Source organism: Sus scrofa, chromosome 15 (genome assembly GCF_054392235.1).
Source record: "Sus scrofa isolate SSC_HxYL_T2T_F1_AM1 chromosome 15, Sscrofa_HxYL_maternal_Yorkshire_Landrace_v2.0, whole genome shotgun sequence".
Lineage (NCBI taxonomy): Eukaryota > Metazoa > Chordata > Mammalia > Artiodactyla > Suidae > Sus > Sus scrofa.
In genome coordinates, this window is record NC_139397.1 from 79,828,382 (window position 1) to 79,846,986 (window position 18,605).

The 18,605-nt window shown below is 37.0% G+C and overlaps 1 protein-coding gene and 1 long non-coding RNA gene across 50 annotated transcripts in view; both read left to right on the top strand.

Annotated features, from left to right (window-relative positions):
- Positions 1–18,605, top strand: part of LOC146395936 (uncharacterized) — a 1,175,949-nt gene that overhangs the window by 198,687 nt on the left and 958,657 nt on the right. The gene's annotated exons all lie outside the window — the stretch shown is intronic.
- PKP4 (plakophilin 4) overlaps positions 1–18,605 on the top strand; it is a 249,850-nt gene that overhangs the window by 147,129 nt on the left and 84,116 nt on the right. The window lies entirely within an intron of this gene.

Genomic DNA, 18,605 nt, shown 5'->3' on the forward strand with positions numbered 1-18,605 from the left:
AGGTTTTTTTAATACTGGTTTTATTGAGATATATTTTGTACATGATAAAATGCATATTTTTAAAGAGTATGATTTAATATTTTTAGTATGCAATCATTATTTTTAGGAAGGAGCTGTGCAGTCATCACCACTATCTAATTTTAGAACATTTTCATCACACCAAAAAGAAACCCTTTACCTAGCACTCCTTCCCCATCCTTCCTTCTTCCTTACCCACCAGGAATCTATTTTCTGTCTCTATGGATTTGCCTATTCTGGACATTTCCTGCATATGGCAAAGTACAATATATAGGCTGTGTGACTGGCTTCTTTTGCTTAATGTGATAATTTCAAGTTTCATCCATGTTATAGCATGTATCCTGATGTTATCCCTTTTTATTGCCAAATAATATTCCATTGTATGGATACTCCACATTTTATTTCTTTTGTTGCCTAATGAACATTTGGGTTGTTTCCACTTTGCAGCTGAGAATAATGCTGCTATGTCTCAGGTTTTAAGAAGGGAAAATCCCAGGGGTTCTGTCCCAGGCAGTCTTAGTTTGGGGATGGGGACAGGCACTGGGAGTGATACAGATTCTCATTAGCCTCTATCCAGCCTGCTACTCCCTCACAAGGGCTTGCCTTCTTTTCTTTCTCCTTTGTTTTCTGTTGTGGTAACTCCTTGTATATTGCTGTTATTCAAGTTAGTTTTAAGTGCATAGTAGGTAAGGTATTTGGAAGCTCTCTGATATTCATCAGAATATAGTTCACCAAATTTTCTTAGTGTTGTATTCAGTCCCTAGTGACTCTCTTAATGGTCAAACAAATAAAAGCTCTCCAAGTTCATTTAGAATTCAGTCTAAATGAAGAATAAACTAATTAATATTCAAAAGTAATTATCAGGAACCCTCTTCGGGATCTATATACAGCGAGTATTTATTAAATAGATGCTCTTCTGGGCAAATTTAGTAAAACTGAATTTTTATCTTGCAACTCTCCTGTGTTAACACAGTAAAGAGTAACACATCTGAAAGATACAAATGAGTCTGTGGCTGACCTGCAGCCCAGCAGAAGTCATTTTCTGGAGCAGTTTGCTCAAGCACGGTTCTTCCAAAAGGCTTTTTAATTGCTACTTCTCATTGCTATTCTGGTCAGAAGCTGGTTTCATCTGGGACATACAAATCCAAGTGGCAACTATCTCTACACGTTTGAATTAAACTTGAATAAACTAAGTCTACTGAAGGGTATGAGCCCAAGGTAATTCAGCCAGTATTCCATTAAGCTAACATACTTTAACCTAAGAATGTGACCATGTAGAATATGGATTTTAAGCCAAGTAGTTTCCAGAAAAAATAGACTCTTTTATGAACCTAGAACTTTATACAACAAAATGTTTTAATCATTGTGAATAAATACTTCAAAATAAATTACGTATTTCTTCAACTGAGTATTTTAACTGTTGAGTTGGTGATACAGTGAAGAGGAACCACAATGATAGATCAAGTTTATAGTTAGCATCCAAAGTTTCAGATTAAAAATATTTTAACACATTTGGTTAAATATGGAGGCAGCCCAGCTGTATTAATTTTACTAATTAATGATGGAGAAAATACTTTTTAAAATTCAGAAGCCCATGCATCTAAAATATATGTACCATGCCGTTATTTAATTATCTTTTAAAGAATCATTTTAATTAAAGTAACATTTCATTTTATGCAATTTTTCATAGTTCACATTCTGTAATTACTATTCCTAAAATATGTAACAGTGATTATATTATGAATCAATACAAGAATTATATTACTAGCTCCTACTCTTAGTCATTAGCTGTTTTCAACCGTGTGTATATATTGATAAATTATAAAGTAACTTAAACAGGCCATATAATACACTCCAGGATGCTTTTTGGAAAATTTTTATCTTACTGCTTTATAGGAATTAATAATTACTTTAATCCTATATTTTCTTATTACTGTTATTTTGTATTTTTAAAATCTTTATCTCGAGAAATGTTAAAAATGCTAAAAAGTAGGGAATATTGTAACAAAAATTCGAGTACTCACATCCTGAAAATGAAAAGTATTGATAATTCATCATTTTGGCTTTTTTATATAAAAAATGTATTAAACATAGAATTCACAACCCCTTTGCCCTGTTCTCCCTTCCCAATAGGTATTAACTAGTATATAGTCTTACTTTGTAAACTTTCATATAATATACATATATATATATATCATATACATCCATGGCCTATGTTTTGTGTGCTTTTCTAAGATACACAAATAGTATATAAATCTATGTATCATTATGCGTCTTGATTTCTTTACTCAATATTTGAGATCTATTCGTTTTGATATGTGTCAAAATAGTTTATTTTTCGAACTGCTGTTACATATATTTATGTCATAGAATAGTAAAACTTTTTGTTGGAGTTCCTGCTATGGCACAGCAGGTTAAGGATCCAGTGTGGTCTCTGAGGGTGCTTGGGTTCGATTCCCCGCTCAGTGCAGTGGGTTAAAGATCTGTTACTATAGCTGTGGCATAGGTCACAGGTATGGCCAAAAAAGAAAAACAAAAAAGCATTTGTCCGTTTCCCAATTGAAGAACAGTTAAGTTCTGCTTTTAAATATTTTAAGTAATGCAATAGTGAATATTTGGAGACGTATCTCCTAGTTTACAAGTGTGAGATTCTAGAAAAGCTATCATGAGAAGTAGAATATTGGGGTATTATGAATGCACCTTTTCAGTTTTTTCTAGATCCTGCTGAGTTACTTTCTGAGGTACTTCAACAATTGCAACTCTCTCAAGCAGTGTGTGAAAACGTTCCGGTTTCTCCTCTCTCTCACACATGTATTTGACCAACATGTAATATTAGGGCTTTTTAAAGTTTACCAGTCTAATGCCATCTTATTTTAGTTTGTATTTTCTTGATGAGTAGTGGGTTGAGTATCTTTTCATATCCTCATGATTCATTTGCATTTCTGCTTCTATTCATATCCTTTACCTATTTTTCTAATGAGTAATTTGGTTTATTCTTTTTGGTTCTCTCATTAGTTTCATTGAGCTGAAATAACTCTGGGATATATATCTTAAAATGGTACAGGCCTTATCACATCACAACACAATGTACACCATATTAATCTATTTTTAAAATACAAATCTTGGAGTTCCCATCATTGCACAGCAGAAACAAATCTGACTAGAAGCCATGAGGTGGTGAGTTCAACCCCTGGCCTCGCTCAGTGGGTTAAGGATCTGGCATTGCCGTGAGCTGTGGTGTAGGTCGAAGACACTGCTCAGATCCTGCGTTGCTGTGGCTGTAGCGTAGGCTGGCGGCTACATCTTCAATTGGACCCCTAGCCTGGGAAACCTCCCTATGCCACAAGTGCGGCCCTAAAAAGCAAAAAAAAAAAGAATACAGATCTTTAATATTATGACAAGTATTTAGGAGAAACAACCCTTTTTCTATATGCAGTATATAATAATGGATCCCAAATTCTCCAAATCTGCCCAAACAGATGATACGACTAGCCCTTTCTCTTTCTACTACATTTCCTTCATTGATCCTGCATTTATTTTCTTCTGCAGAAGTTTATGATGTCTTCTCTAAATTGACTCGGTAACTAGTTATACCTTTCCTTTACTGCAGAGATACAAAGATACAAAAGCATGGAATTTCCAGCCCAATAGGGAGGCCCAATGTGTGAAATTAGCCCTATGACAAAGCACCTTAGTAGCAGCATATGTATGTCTACATTTTTATTATTTTTTTAGTTTTTGAAGAGTACAGTTTTGATGAGATTACACTGCTTGTCCTGGCTGTATTCAGGGAGGCCTTACGTTGATGTCTGATTCTCATATCCTTACACGAAAAAACTGCTTTGTAATTATATTAGAAGGAAGAGAACAATAGCCATTGAGCATCTATTGTGTAATAAGCACTTGTGCAAGTCGATGCTTTGTACGCATTATCTGCTTACTGTTCAATAGAATTTCCTTTTTGGTTTACTTTTTGCATTTTAGTTTGCTTTGATTTGTATTATTATTGTACACTTGAACATTCAGGTATTTCCCCAAAAGATAGTATTAGTCTATTGGTTTTCCACTGGGGTGTCAACAATTAGTTTGGGAAGACTTAAGCACACCACTTAGCTCCATTCCACCTCAAATAGACATCTTCATATAAAACTGCTTGCTACCCAAGACAGGTACAAAATCCCTAGCCCCCAGTCCCATCTCCACTACCGTTGCTTTTTATCTCCTTCATGGAAACTTTGGAGTAGCTGCTGTTTTTGTTCTTGGTTGATGACAGACATGTTACTAGAAGTCAAGTAGATATCAATTAAAAGATTCTAGAAATCAATCTTGAAAAGCATTGCCACCAGTGTGCTTCCTGCAATCCATTAATTGGGCAGGGGGGCAGTTTATCATTCTTTCATCTAATCACTTCAATCTCCATGATGAAATAAAGGCTAGTTGGTGTTAAGTTCACATTCTCATTACCCTTAGGCAGGTTAAGGTCAAAGGGGGGAATGACTGATGTGTGTGGTAAGATTTTAAGGGCTGTGTTTCCTCAGCCCTTCAGAGACCTAGTGCTGTATATAGCTCTAAGCCAATGATGTATAGAAAAGGAAATTGGAAATGTGATTATCCACCTAAAAGAAAGAGTCATCTATTAGTGCATTTTCAGCAGTTTATCAACTTGCCATAAAAATGAACATGGCGTGTCTGCCAAGGCGGCGGGGGGCGGGGGGTGCGACAGCTGACAAGTTTGCCAGACTTTGTAGTGACTAAATTGTTATTATAGCTGTCCTCCCTGAGGCTTCACAATCTATTTAATAACAAATCAATCTAATCTGTTTTTTACATAGATTTTTCTGCTCTGCCATTGTGTTACTCCCCAATTAAATAGGGGGAAAAAACACTCTAAAGCTGAAGAGCAAAAAAGCCTGTAGGCTACAGATTTTCACAGCTTAAAAAATAAAAAAAAAAAAACACTCATATTAAACAATTATTTATTTTAATCACTATCCAATAGTTTAGATACAGTGTTTGGTTTGCACTTTTGGATAGCTTATAAGCCAAGGAGGAATGTGTACATCTGTGTGTTTATTTCTTCTAGCCTTTTTTAAAACTTCAAATTTAAAACAAATAACAGCCAGTTATTCTAGGATCCCATGATGTGTTGTTTCTGCTTCAGAGCAGGTCAATTAAAGGTGGCACAGTGGTTAACGAATCCAACTAGGAACCATGAGGTTGCGGGTTCGATCCCTGGCCTTGCTCAGTGGGTTAAGAATCTAGTGTTGCCGTGAGCTGTGGTGTAGGTTGCAGACACGGCTCGGATCCCAAGTTGTTGTGGCTCTGGCGTAGCCTGGTGGCTACAGCTCCGATTGGACCCCTAGCCGGGGAACGTCCATATGCCACGAGAGCGGCCCTAGAAAAGGCAAAAAGACAAAAAAAAAAAAAAAAAAAAAGAAAGAAAGAATAAGTCTAGGAGTTCCTGATGTAGCACAGTGGGATCGGTAGGTGCTGGGACAGAGGTTTGATCCTTGGCCAGGCACGATGGGTTAAAGATCTGGCCTTGCCACAGCTACAGGTTAGGTTACAACTGCGGCTCAGATCTGATCTCTGGCCCTGAAACTCCACAGGGGGTGGGGCAGCCAAAAAATAAAATTAAAAAATCTGGAAGTTAAAATCTTGGGTAAGCTTTTTTGTTTTGTTTGTTTGGGGAAGTGTTTGTTTTTGTTTTGGGGTATTTTGTGTGTGTGTGACTACTAGCAAAGTAATGTATCTAGATCAATGATCATCAATGGCTACTAAAATCATTAGTAGAAAAAATGATGGGAAACTTTACAGTGAGTGGATCAAGCTGACAGCATCTGGACTCACTTATCTGTCTTATGTTAAACAAAGTAGAATATAGTACAAAATTATGGCCTCTGAGGTGATGCAATGGAAAGTGCATAACATCACCTATGACATATTCTTGCCCCAAAATTGTTCAGCCATCTAGATATAAGTACCAATTCATTAGAAATTGAAGAGACAAGGATACATTAAATGACACTGTGTTGAGGCTTTAGTTAGACCAATCTATCATGAATTCTGCAAACCAAACTAAATACTTTCAAACAGGAGAAAACAAGTGAGGTGGAGGGCAAAACTTTGCATGAAAAGAAATTTTTAGAGACATAGCAACCTAATAATACAGTGTGCAGACCTTGCTATGGTCTTGATTCAAACAACTGTATTTAAATATTCAAACAGGGACTTTGAATATTGACTACATATTTGTTGCTATGAAGAATTTCACTGATAATTTGTTTAGGTTTGATAATGTTATTGTGGTTATGTTCTTTTTAAAGTATTTTTATTTTTTTTAAAGTATTTTTAAATAAGATGTCTAAGACTTGCTTCAAAATAATCTAGTACTGCAGAGAAAATAGTGGGTAAAGGTATAGGTGAAATAAGTATTGACTACATGTTCCCTTTTATTTGTTGAAACTGGGTGATGAATACATTGTAGGTTCATTATACTATTTCTTTTATATACACGTGCCTATGTGCTGTGTAACAAAAAGTGTAAATGTTAAATGAACTGGCTCTTAATTTTCTGACTGAAATTTTGGATAAAACTTATTTGTTTCATTTTAAGATTAGGAAGGTCATATTTCTTAAATTCTGAGTGATGAGTGTTTCCTTCAGTAGTTTAAATGGGAGTTCCCCAGTGGCCTAGCAGTTAAGGATCCATTGTTGTTACTACTATGACACAGGTTCACTTCCCCCACCTGGGAATTTACATATGTGTGGGCACAGCCAAAAAAAGTAGTTTAATGAAGAGTATTTATTTAAGTTAAATTAGACTATGAATCTACACAGTATGCTCCATATACCTCATAATGCCTTTTCCATCAATAATATTGGCTCATTGTGGCAATGAACGGGAGAGGGAGCAAAGAGGGGAAAGAAAGATTAAAATAAAGCAGATCTACCACTCTTCTGTCATTTTGCAAACCCTTTTCATTCATATTTCTTAAAAAGAACAATGCTAGATATTAAAGCTAGGAATTTAACAGTCTTATCCAGCCATTTGCTCTGGAGACTGCCTGTTCAACAACTGTGCATTGTTTATGGCTCACCCATTATAGATCAAGAATTCTGTTTGAGGAGACTTGACCTTTCTTTCTTTCTTCTTTTTTTTTTAGGGCCAAACCCATGGCATATGGAGTTTCTCAGGCAAGGGGTTGAATCAGAGCTGCAGCTGCCAGCCACAGCCACAGCAACTCAGTATCTGAGCCATGTCTGCAACCCATAGCACAGCTTACAGCAACAATGGATCCTTAACCCACTGAGCAAGGCCAGGCATCAAACCTGCATCCTTATGGATGCTAGTCAGGTTCATTACCACTGAGCCATGATGGGAACTCCCAAAGACATTTAACTTTACATTGGCTTTTTTTTTTTTCCTCATGGCCACACCTGTGGTATATGGAAGTTCCCAGGCCAGGAGGTCGAATAGGAGCTGCAGCTGGGGCCTACACCACAGCCACAGCAACACCACCCTTAACCCACTCGGGGCCAGGCGTCAAACTTGTATCTTCACAGAGACAACATTGAGTTTTCAACCCACTGAGCCACATTGCAAACTCCAGCCATTGTCATTATTGTCATTCCTTCTCATTGGTTCTTACCAGCTTTTTCTCTTTCATTCCCCTGTTCAGTAGTTTGGAAACTCTGTACATAAATGTGTGGAGGGTAATAGAGAAGAGAAGGAAACAGGGGGTAGGTAAGAGGATGTAGGACAAATTAGGAATCTATAAGAGCTTTCAGGGGAGATTTAAAGCATTCTAGAACCACTTTGCTAGATTCCACAAGTCTTACTACCTAGAAGCCTAGCATATGCTCTGCCAAATGTTGATTGTATCCTTGTGTGTCCATTCTTCTTCCCAGACAGTTATTGATGATGCTGTGTCTGTACTCTGCCCCACATGTGAATTCATTCCTCCTTTAGCACGAAAACGGCTATTTATGGTGCATGTCCATGAATCAAGAGCTGAAAATGCTGTTTCAGTAAGAGGCATATTTTTTTCAAAAAGCAAAGCAGAAATTTAAGAAATATATCATCTTCTTTCTTTTTTTACATTTTGTAATGAAAATAAAGGTTTCCTCAGAAATTAAAGAAACTTACAATGTTAATAAAAATTTAAAAATAAAATCTGGGTAATCACTGGATAGAAAGTAAATATCACTCTTTAGACATACGCCTAATTTGATGTCTGTACATGAGTAACAAAGAATTGTATGTGAATAAATTGTTTGCTTTTGAATACCTAAATCGAATAAATAAGGACATGTTTAATAAAACATTATGATATCTCAAAGTTCTTAAGTAAATTTGTATATAGGCTATTTAAAGCATTTTTTTTTTCTTTTTTAGAGCCACATACGCAGCATATGGAAGTTCCCAGGCCAGGGGTTGAATTGGAGCTATAGCCACCGCCAGTCTACGCCACAGTCACAGCAACCCCAGATCTGAGCCACATCTTCGACCTACACCATAGCTCGCTGCAACACCAGATCCCTAACCCACTGAGCAAGGCCAAGGATTGAACCCTCATCCTCATGATACTAGTCAGGCTCATTTCCACTGATCCACAGTGAGAACTCCTAAAGCATTTTCTTTCTTTCTTTCTTTTTCTTTCTTTCTTCCTTTCTCTCTCTCTTTCTTTCTTTCTTTCTTTCTTTCCTTCCTTCCTTCCTTCCTTCCTTCCTTCCTTCCTTCTTTCTTTCCTTCTTTCTCTCTCTTTCTTTCTCTCTTCCCTTCCCTTGTCTCTTTTCCCTTTTCCCTTTTCAGCCATCCTGTGGCATATGGAGTTCCAGGGCCAGAGATCAGATCCGAGCCGCATTTGCAACCTCCACTGCAGCAGCACCAGATCCTTAACCCACTGTGCTGGGCTGAGGATCGAACCTGCATCACAGTGCTCCCAAGATGCCAACAATCCCATTGTGCCACAAGGCGAACTCCTTAAAGCATTTTAAATCCTAAATCATATTCGAAAGGGAATTGTGTGCATCATAAACAGCTATTTATAATGAGGAATTTTAAGGGTTTGGGATACCAGCCAGTATCTCTTACTACAGATCTCTACAGCTTGCTCCTGTATTAACTCTGTGCTTGATCCCGTATGGAGCAAGTAGCAAAATAGGACCCTTGCACTGCTCCTTGCCAGTGCCAACTTTATTTAAAAATGTAAGATTTAAGTTGTATTATGTATTTCTAAAAAGAGTATTTTTGTGGTGCTCTTTTTTATTTTAAATTTCAAAAACTGTTTTCCTTTTCTGTTTCTTTGACTTTGGAAGAATCTGAAGGAATAGAAATGAGGGGGACAGTAGCATTTTGTAGACCATCAACACAAATAATTCACAGTTTCCCATCTATTCTGAGGCTTGATCCTTTGCCTAAAGGGCATCTAAGTTATTTCAGGATACTTGAAAAAGAGAGTTTGGTATTGTGTTGAAATATTTTACTATTTTCATTTCAGTTGCTTTCACTCTTTCAAATGTCAACTGAACTGAAATGTTAGAAAATCCTTCTATTCTGATTTCTACTTTACTGGTTGGAACACCTGTTGTGGGATGGGCTTAAACAGAAGTCATGCTTCCTGTTTAATTTATGGAGATGCCAGAGGGAACTGTTTGTCTCATTTTTGTCTAGTACTACATTCTTTTTGATCTTCCCCTTCCCATGTGGCCCTCTGGATCTTTTATTCATAGATTCAAAGCAGTAACACAAAATGCTTTTGTCAAAGAATATTTAACATCTTCTAAACTGTATTCACCTCTAGTTCCTATGAAACTTACTTGAATTGTTTAAAGGGGTAATCTAATATTTCCTGGTCCTTTAATGTTTTTTCTGTGCATCAAGTACATAATTTTTTTTGTCAGAGACTGGCTGTGATGTTATTTTTATCTTGCCTTCTCCTGTAATTCATTTTAGACAGATGTTATAAAGGTCCCAAAATATGGTAAAGTAGCACAAGGGAAGAGTGAAATGAAGAACTGAGTAAACAAGGGTGAGAACAAAACAGAGCCAATAGCGGGACCAAAAATGTACCCCACGGTGTTCGGTTATACATTTCACTCTACACTTGCTAGCAGCCAGTGGAAACCAAGACTACATTTCTGTGCCACACTTTGCTGTTCCGTTGCTTATGTGATTTTTTTAAAGACCGAAATTGTAAAAGTACATTCTGAAAGCATGGCCAGGTTTTTCAGTTAAAGTGTCACCAAGAGGAATGTGTGGGTTAGACTGTAAGCCTTTGGCTTTTCCCACATTGCATGAAGTATAAGTTCTGCATTCCGGTAGCTGTCTTGCTTGCTCCTTCTGTTGGCCATCCCAGTGATTGTGACCTGTGAGAGCAGGTGGGCACAAATCCATCACCACGAGTGGCTGGGAACTCAGGGCTCATGCCCTGTTGCTGATGGGTCAGGAGCAGCTACATCATTTGAAGGACATCATTTTTAATTCAAGTGCCCTTTATTTTCTTTAACCTCAGCATCACCCTCAGAGCATATAAATAATTATGAAAAGAGATCCTTGTCCCATCTCAGTTGTTATGCTTTGCTTAGTTCAAGTTATAAGTATATATCATTTTCAGGGGCAATTTAAAACCATAACACACAGAAATAATAATAAACTACAGTTATGAGCATGTTATCATGTTTCACTTTTCTGACTACTGATATTAAGTGGTCCTTTGATAGGAAGAAGGAAGTCAGTCTCTATCCAACAGAAAGTGTCTAAGGTCTGATAGCATAATAAAAAGTACACAGAAAGGAGCCTTAGTCCTGAAAAATCATGAATTTGGATGAATATCTGTCAAGATTGATTGTGATAGATAATAAGTAAATTTTGAATAGGCTGCCCAAGATGTGGTTAAATACAAAGATTGCCAAATGTTACTGCTAAGATATTCTTATAATCTGTAGGCTCGCGATTTGTCAAACATGTGTCCCCAGCATCTCTTAGGGATGATGATGTGGTACACAGAGATAACTGTTTACCTCTCAGTGCCCCTCCTCTGCTTCAGCCAGCAAAGCAGTTCACCTTCATTGTCTCTTCATCACATTGGCCTTCCAGTCCAACTTACTGAAATAGCCTAGTGGAAGAATAGCTATCCACATCTGTCTTGAGAAGAATAATCCTGATGTATTGTTTGATTTTGTCTAATTGCTCTAGTTCTGGTAGCAAGTGAGAGAGTAGGTCTCCTTTAATGGGAAGGATTTATTTCCTAGTTAATTTTTATCTAACTAAAAACAAGAGATGAGATCCTTGTTTCCCAAACGTAGGAAAAACAAAACTAGTTATAGCCTATCAGTTAACTGTTGGTGGGTTATATGAGTTTTTGGAACATCAGGAGGTAGATAGGACATTAGATAGCCCTTGACTCCATCTTAGGCTTCTGGACTCCACCTCTCACCATGCTAATTATGAGTATCAAATGAGCTCAAGGACATTCTTGTTGAGGTCAAGGTGAGGAGAAATGTGACCTCCTTACCTAGAGAATGCTTTAAAACCTGGGACTTCCACATGCATTATCTTCGAAAAGTGGCATTCTCAAGCATAAATTCAAGAGCACTCAAGAAAGCTAAAACACTGAATGAGCTTTACCTAGCTAAGAACTCACAAAAAACTAATGGAATATTTTACAAATGCATTAAGAGAAACTGAACAAAATTTTAAGTAGACTAATTAGAAGGGAAGTCAAAACAATAGTGATTGAAATTTTGAAGACTTAAGTGTTGGGTAGAATGGATTACTCAGTTAAGGGAAATTGTTTTAAATTTATCTAGTAACACTCCAAGTAGAGACCAAAAGTTCAGAATCATAAGTAGTTACTTTGCCAGAATCTTGGCAGAGGAAATCATAGGTGCGTAATAGGAAATCTGAAGTGACCTGGAGCTATGGAACCCAGCTTTCATATCTAAGAAAATTCTGAATCAACTCATTAAAAAGCAATTTGTAATGCCTAGAGGATAGCAAGGTATTAAGTAATTTCAATATGTATTAATTACCTAAAATAGAAACCCAAACAAACCAACTTTTTCTTTTTTAACTGAAAAATCGACCTTAGAATCAAGTAAAAAGTAGATATAATTATTAGAGCAATGTATTATAAAGGAAATTATAAAAACCAATAATGAGTCACCAGAATTTTTCTCATAATGGATTTAGAATCCATAACAATTACGTATTTGCTAATAGACTAGCTTCAGGTAGTAATGAATTTGTAGAAAAGGAGAAAAATACATTTGGAATTTATTCCAGCTAGTGAAATTTCATTTGTAAACACATGGTAGTTCTTGAATTCAAGAGTTAACATGTGCAAAAGAAAAACAGAACTTTTTTCTTGGAGTATAGTTGGTGTACAATATTGTATAAGTTCAGGTAGACAACCCGGTGATTCACAGTTTTTAAAGGTTATATTCTATTTATAGTTACTATAAAATGTTGGCTATATTCCCTGTTTTATACAATAAATCCTCTTGGCTTATTTATTTTGTACCTCTTTATTTATTTGTTAAATTTATTTACTTAAGGAGTTCCCTTTGTGACTCAGCAGTAATGAACCCGATAGTATCCATGGAGACTAGGGTTCAATCCCTGGACTCGCTCAGTGGGTTAAGGATCTGACATTGCCATGAGCTATGGTGTGGGTCGCAGATGTGGCCCAGATCCCGCATTGCTGTGGCTGTTGTGTAGGCCAGCAACTGCAGCTCAGATTCAACCCATAGCCTGGGAACTTCCATATGCCACAGGTATGGCACTAAAAAAAGCTCCCCCCCCCCAAATTATTTATTTAGTACCTCTTAATCCCCTACCCCATCCTACCTCTCTCCCCACTAGTGGCCACTAGTTTGTTTTCTATATGTGTGAGTCTCTTTTTGTTTTGTTACATTCACTAGTTTTTTGTACTTTTTTAGATTCCACAAATAAGTGATTTCATACAATATTTGTCTTTCTCTAATTTCACTTAGCGTAATACCCTCCAAGTCCATCCTTATTGCTGCAAATGGCAAGATTTCATTCTTTTATGTGGCTGAATAGTGCGTGTGTGTGTGTGTGTGTGTGTATACACGTGTACGCACATATACATACAACACATCTTTATCCATTCATCTGTTGATGGACACTTAGGTTGCTTCTGTTTTTTGGGAATTGTAAATAATGCTGCTGTGAACATTGGGGTACATGTGTCTTTTCAAATTAATGTTGTCTTTTTTCACACACATGCATACACACACATATACCTGGGAGTAAACTGCTGAGTCATAGGGTAGTTCTATTTTTAGTTTTTTGAGAAAACTCCATACTCTTTCCCACAGTTGCTGCACCAATTTACATTCCCACCAGCAGTGTACAAAGGTTCCCTTTTCTCCACATCCTTACCAGCATTTGTTATTTGATGATAGCCATTCTGACTATGGTAGGAGGTGATATCTCTTTGTGGTTTTAATTTGCATTTCTCTGATGATTAATGATGTTGAGCATCCTTTAATATGCTTCTTGGCCATCTGAATGTCCAGAAATAGTAAAAGTAGTGAGAAAGTCAAGAGTAAAAAGTCAGGCTAGCAATGTACAGATGCGTTTTTGAAAATATTTATAGTAAGATTAATGAACATGTCATCAATGAGAATTCAGCTATTAATTACCTCTGTTCAGTAAAGGAAGATCATCTAAGGATCATTTTTAAAGTATTGTAAATGAAAATGTTGTAATAGTGAAATATGTAGTTTATGTAATGCTACTAAAGTGGGGTGGTTTTAATAGCTATTTGAAGAGATTGTTGTAATACAGAGGGGAAACTTGATATGTCAGGTTTATTTGCACATGTAGACTATCATATTGATGGTCTCACAAACCAGCTGATTCCTAACACTTTATAATCTTTGAGTTGCAGGAACTGAAGCAAATTCTCAAATATAACAGTATGTTTCACACTGCTACATACCTTTTCCCTCTGCAGCTTCATGTTCAAATTCCTAGATGGGTAGTCCCAATACCAATTTACCTATTGTCATAGGTAATTAAAAGGATAGCCAGGTCTTTTTTGTTGGTGTTTTAAAAGACAAATGTTTCATACTTTGAATTATAGATATGTGGATGCTCCTTTAGTCACGACACTGCTGGACTCATCAGAGTACTCTCTTACAAGTTCCTGGCTGTAAGATCAGCCTACTCTGTTTGAGGCATGTGATCCCGTGGGAGAGTCACCCAAGTACTTGTAATGAGTAATAAGATAGTTGTGAGTACCCAGAAGGCAAAGACTTTTACTCTTTTCACTGTTATATCCCAGCTTCTAACAATGTCTGACAATCAGTAGATGATCAACAAATATTTGTTGAATGGATTCATGTAATAGTTACAGTAGACATCTTTTCTATAAAGTGTAGAGAGAGCCAAAAACTCCTTTTTAGAATGATTGGAACAATATCTAAAATAACATAGGATTAGGCTTAAAAAAGAACAACCCCAAAAGTTAAGGTCAGCTGTCATTTATTTAGCATTTTTCTCAGTACTGGTTGGATGAAAATAGAATTAAGAGAGTCTTTACCCCCAAGAGAACCCTAATCTGGTAGTGGAAACAGGTAAACAAATACTGCAATTACAATCATATGAAAAACAAAAATCGAGAAAGATTATCGGATATATTCTTGACATAAAGGAAGAAATGATCAACTTTCATCAAGCTAATTCTTGAAGGATGATTGGTGTTCACCAGAGAAAATGCTCTAGAGATTATGTAGCCTAGACAGTGGTATAAGCTCATGCTCTATTCATTAATAAAATTGTTTCCAGAATAAGTCATTCCAGCAAATCCTGTACATTAATACCAAGTGCAATTTAGTTTGTTTTTGGCTGTGCTTAATTTTTTGAACATTAACAGAGGTTCTACACACACACACACACACACACACACGTATAAGTCTGTGTATATATAAAATTTCTTAACACAATGATTTTTTTAACAAAGTGGAATAACTTAGATTCTATCCCAATTCAGTGTGTCTTATAGGAGAGTAGTGACAGTAGCCCACACTTCACTAGTGATGAAAAAGCCCCATCTAGGCTAGGGAGTGGGTGAGGGGAATGACGTGGTAAAGTTACTGTGTAGCTCCATCAAATTCTCCATTCCTCCCTCCCCTACTGTTTACCTACTGCTGTCCACTTAAGCTCACATCAGACACAGTAAAATCAGGAGGAAGTTGGGTACTGAGTTAAGTAGATCATTTTTCAAAGATATTCCTGTTATTAAGGGGTACATATTCAAGGTAAACTTTACCAGAGTGGTCCGTTGAATGGGTATATAACATAAGTATTGTTACACAGTACCACATATACCATTCTGGAATTTGTGTAATTCTGAGTTTCCAGATTGTTTTCCTACACATCCTATCCCCAAAATAGCATTGGAAGCTTGAAGCAGCATGGTTTGTGAGGAAACTGCAAGTAATTAGAAGTGCCTGGAATGTAGGTTTGTGTGGGAAAGGGCAAGCTAGAAGGAACCAGGTGGTGGAGGCCCTTCTACGTCATACGAAGATATTTGAATCTCTGCCATACTAACTGAGATGTTTAAAATTTATCCTGTGCGGATCTGTTGTGCATTAGCATCAGGAGAATTATTTCAGATTTGAGTGTTCAAAAAAATCACTGTAGTGACAGCCTGGAAGAGAACCTGAAAGGCTGAGAAATCAAAGCCAGGCAGAAAAGTTAGGAGGGAGACTGAAAGAATGATCCAGCCAAAGGCCTACAAGAGGGTGAAGGCCTGAACCGTATCCTTGGTAGTAAGAAGGCGTATGTTTAGGGTGACTACCATGTGCCAGGTTGGAGGTATCTGTGAACAAGGCAGACTTACTTCCCTGCCCTCATGGAGTTTACACACTAGTGTTGTATGGAAGGGACAATAAAATGACTCCTTGTTCTTCACTTTGAGTGACTAGGTAATGATTAAACAGGAGGTCCTTTAGGGAAAAGGGTTTCGGTGGGTAGAGTACAAAATATGTAATAAAATATGCTTTTAGAAATACAGTCAGGAGTTAAGGAGTTAGGTTTTAGCTCCTTCCAAAAGGCCAGTTTATATTTGTTTTCAATCAGAACGTCAGTCAGAATGCTCTCTGGCTTGTTTAAGCAGAAAAGGGACTTAACAGAAGCTTTTAGGTGTCAACTCTCAGAATCCCTAGGAAAGCCAGAGAACCAGATTTGGAGTCGGGGTTTCCAAGAACAGTGCCCACTGCCATTACTGGGTGCCCCACAAACTCCCCATGGTGCCACTGCCACCCTCACACACCTTCTTTTAGGCCCTAGGTCACTGGCCAGCTGGCCAGCTCGGTTGGCTGCAGAGGAGTGTGAGCAGGCTAGTTTTCTCACTCATAATATGGGAAAATAACAAAATAAGGGGGGTTTCAAAGACAGCCATAAGTATTCATAAATCCATTTGTGTCTATAACTGAAAAAAAAAATGTAGTTTCTTAGGTATATAGAATTGTTCAGTGATTTACTGCGTTTTTTTTTTTTTTTTTTTTTTCATGTAGTACTGTGATGGAAGGCATGGTGTCTTCCTTAAAGCAAAACTTATGTTTTTCACATTAAAATGATTTGCCTTGATTGATTAATTTCCTAGTGAACTTGCTTTTAATTGTTGTACACTGGCAGTTCCCATCGTGGCACAGTGGAAATGAATCCAACTAGGAACCATGAGGTTGCAGGTTCAATCCCTGGCCTCACTCAGTAGGCTAAGGAACTGGTGTTGGCTGTGAGCTGTGGTATAGGTCGCAGACGCAGCTCAGATCTGGCATTGCTATGGCTGTGGCATAGGCCAGTAGCCATAGCTCCAATTAGACCCCTAGCCTGGGAATCTCCACATGCCATGAGTGTGGCCCTAAAGACAAAAAAAAAAAAAAAAAAAGTCATTGTACACTGTCTAGCCAGACAATCCCAAACTTATGAATGGATTTCATTCTAGAAGGTTGTTGATAATTAAGATATAATTATCAATAGAAATTGTACATGCTTCTTGCTACTGAAACAAAGTTATCATGGATGATCCTGTTGTATTTTTAAATGTTTCACATTCCAGTGGAAGCTCCTAGAACATAAGCTGCTTGGCATCTTCAGATGAGAAGTGAAAAGGAATGAGATGGAGTCATTTGTGGGCACAGTGCTTACAGACACATTGTAGACATTCAGTAAAAGTTGGAGAAATGTTTCTAGGAATAGGTGATTGGAAGGAGAGAGGGAAGAAGGAATGTGCTGTGTCTAACATGGAGCTGCCTCTTGTTCTATTGTTCCAATAAAAGTGACTTAAAACATTCAGTGACTGGAGTTCGTGCTGTGGCACAATGGGTTAAGGATCTGGCCTTGTCTCTGAGGCAGCACATGTTTAATCCCTGGCCCAGCATGGTGGGTTAAGGATCTTGTGTTGCCACAACTGTGGCTTAGGTTATAGCTGCGGCTCGGATTTGATCCCTGGCCAAAGAACTTCCATATGCCACAGGTGTGGCCATTTAAAAAAATAATAATTCAATGACTTAAAATGGTAGTTCACAACTGCACGTATTTACTGTCTCACCCCTGAATCCAAGAATGGTGAACAGTTTGAGAATTATATAAAATAATTGGTTCAAAAGGAAATAGGTTGTTCTGAATAACATATAATGACCAGTTATTACACAGAATTGTAGAATTAGTGAGAGATAAACTAGGCTGAATATATAATCTTCAAAGTATACCATGCAACTTTTTGCTTGTTTTTAATCCTCAATCTTAATTTATTTTCCTAGCAATTTTTATTGTTTGCCTCAAAGAGTAGGGAAAAAAATTTTAACCAAGGATTCCCCTTGTCTTCACCTAGGAATCCCTCATTGTATTTTGATCACCACAGGCCTTTTCAGCGACAAAAAATGCTGTTTGCCTAGTTGTTATACAATGAGGCTACTGAAATTTCCTTCCTGGAGTGTGGAAAATAATTTGATCTGTTTGTACAAAGCAGTAAATAATAATTTACATATACCTGGTCTTTCAGAACAATAAAGAACCCGTTATTACTTTTTCACAGCTTGTGTTAGAACAACAATATATGTTGAGCTTCTTCTCTGTGCCAGGCACTGTGCTGGGAACTTGACCTGAAGAAATGGGCAAGACAGCCACAACCCCTGCTCAATTTGAGCAATTAACGTAATTATATTCTTTAATTACAAGAATTCAAAAAAAAGCTTGTGAGAGTATTTCATTAAAGTTTATATAAATTTAGAATTCAGAAGATAATAGATTTTAATATTACCTAGAAACCTGAGGCACATTAAACATTTATGGAATGCAGTTTGATTTACCATGTATTTTAATATTAACAAAAAATATGAACATGTTGATAGAAACACAGTTGGGCAGTATCAGCCTTGGTGCTGGGAAAGCTAATTTAGATAAGATAATTAAATAATAAAATATACTCAAGAGTAATTGAGGGATAAATAGCAAGATCCTACTGTATAGCACCAAGAACTATAGTTAGTGTCCTATGATAAACCATAATGGAAAAGAATATTTTTTGAAAGTATGTGTGTGTGTG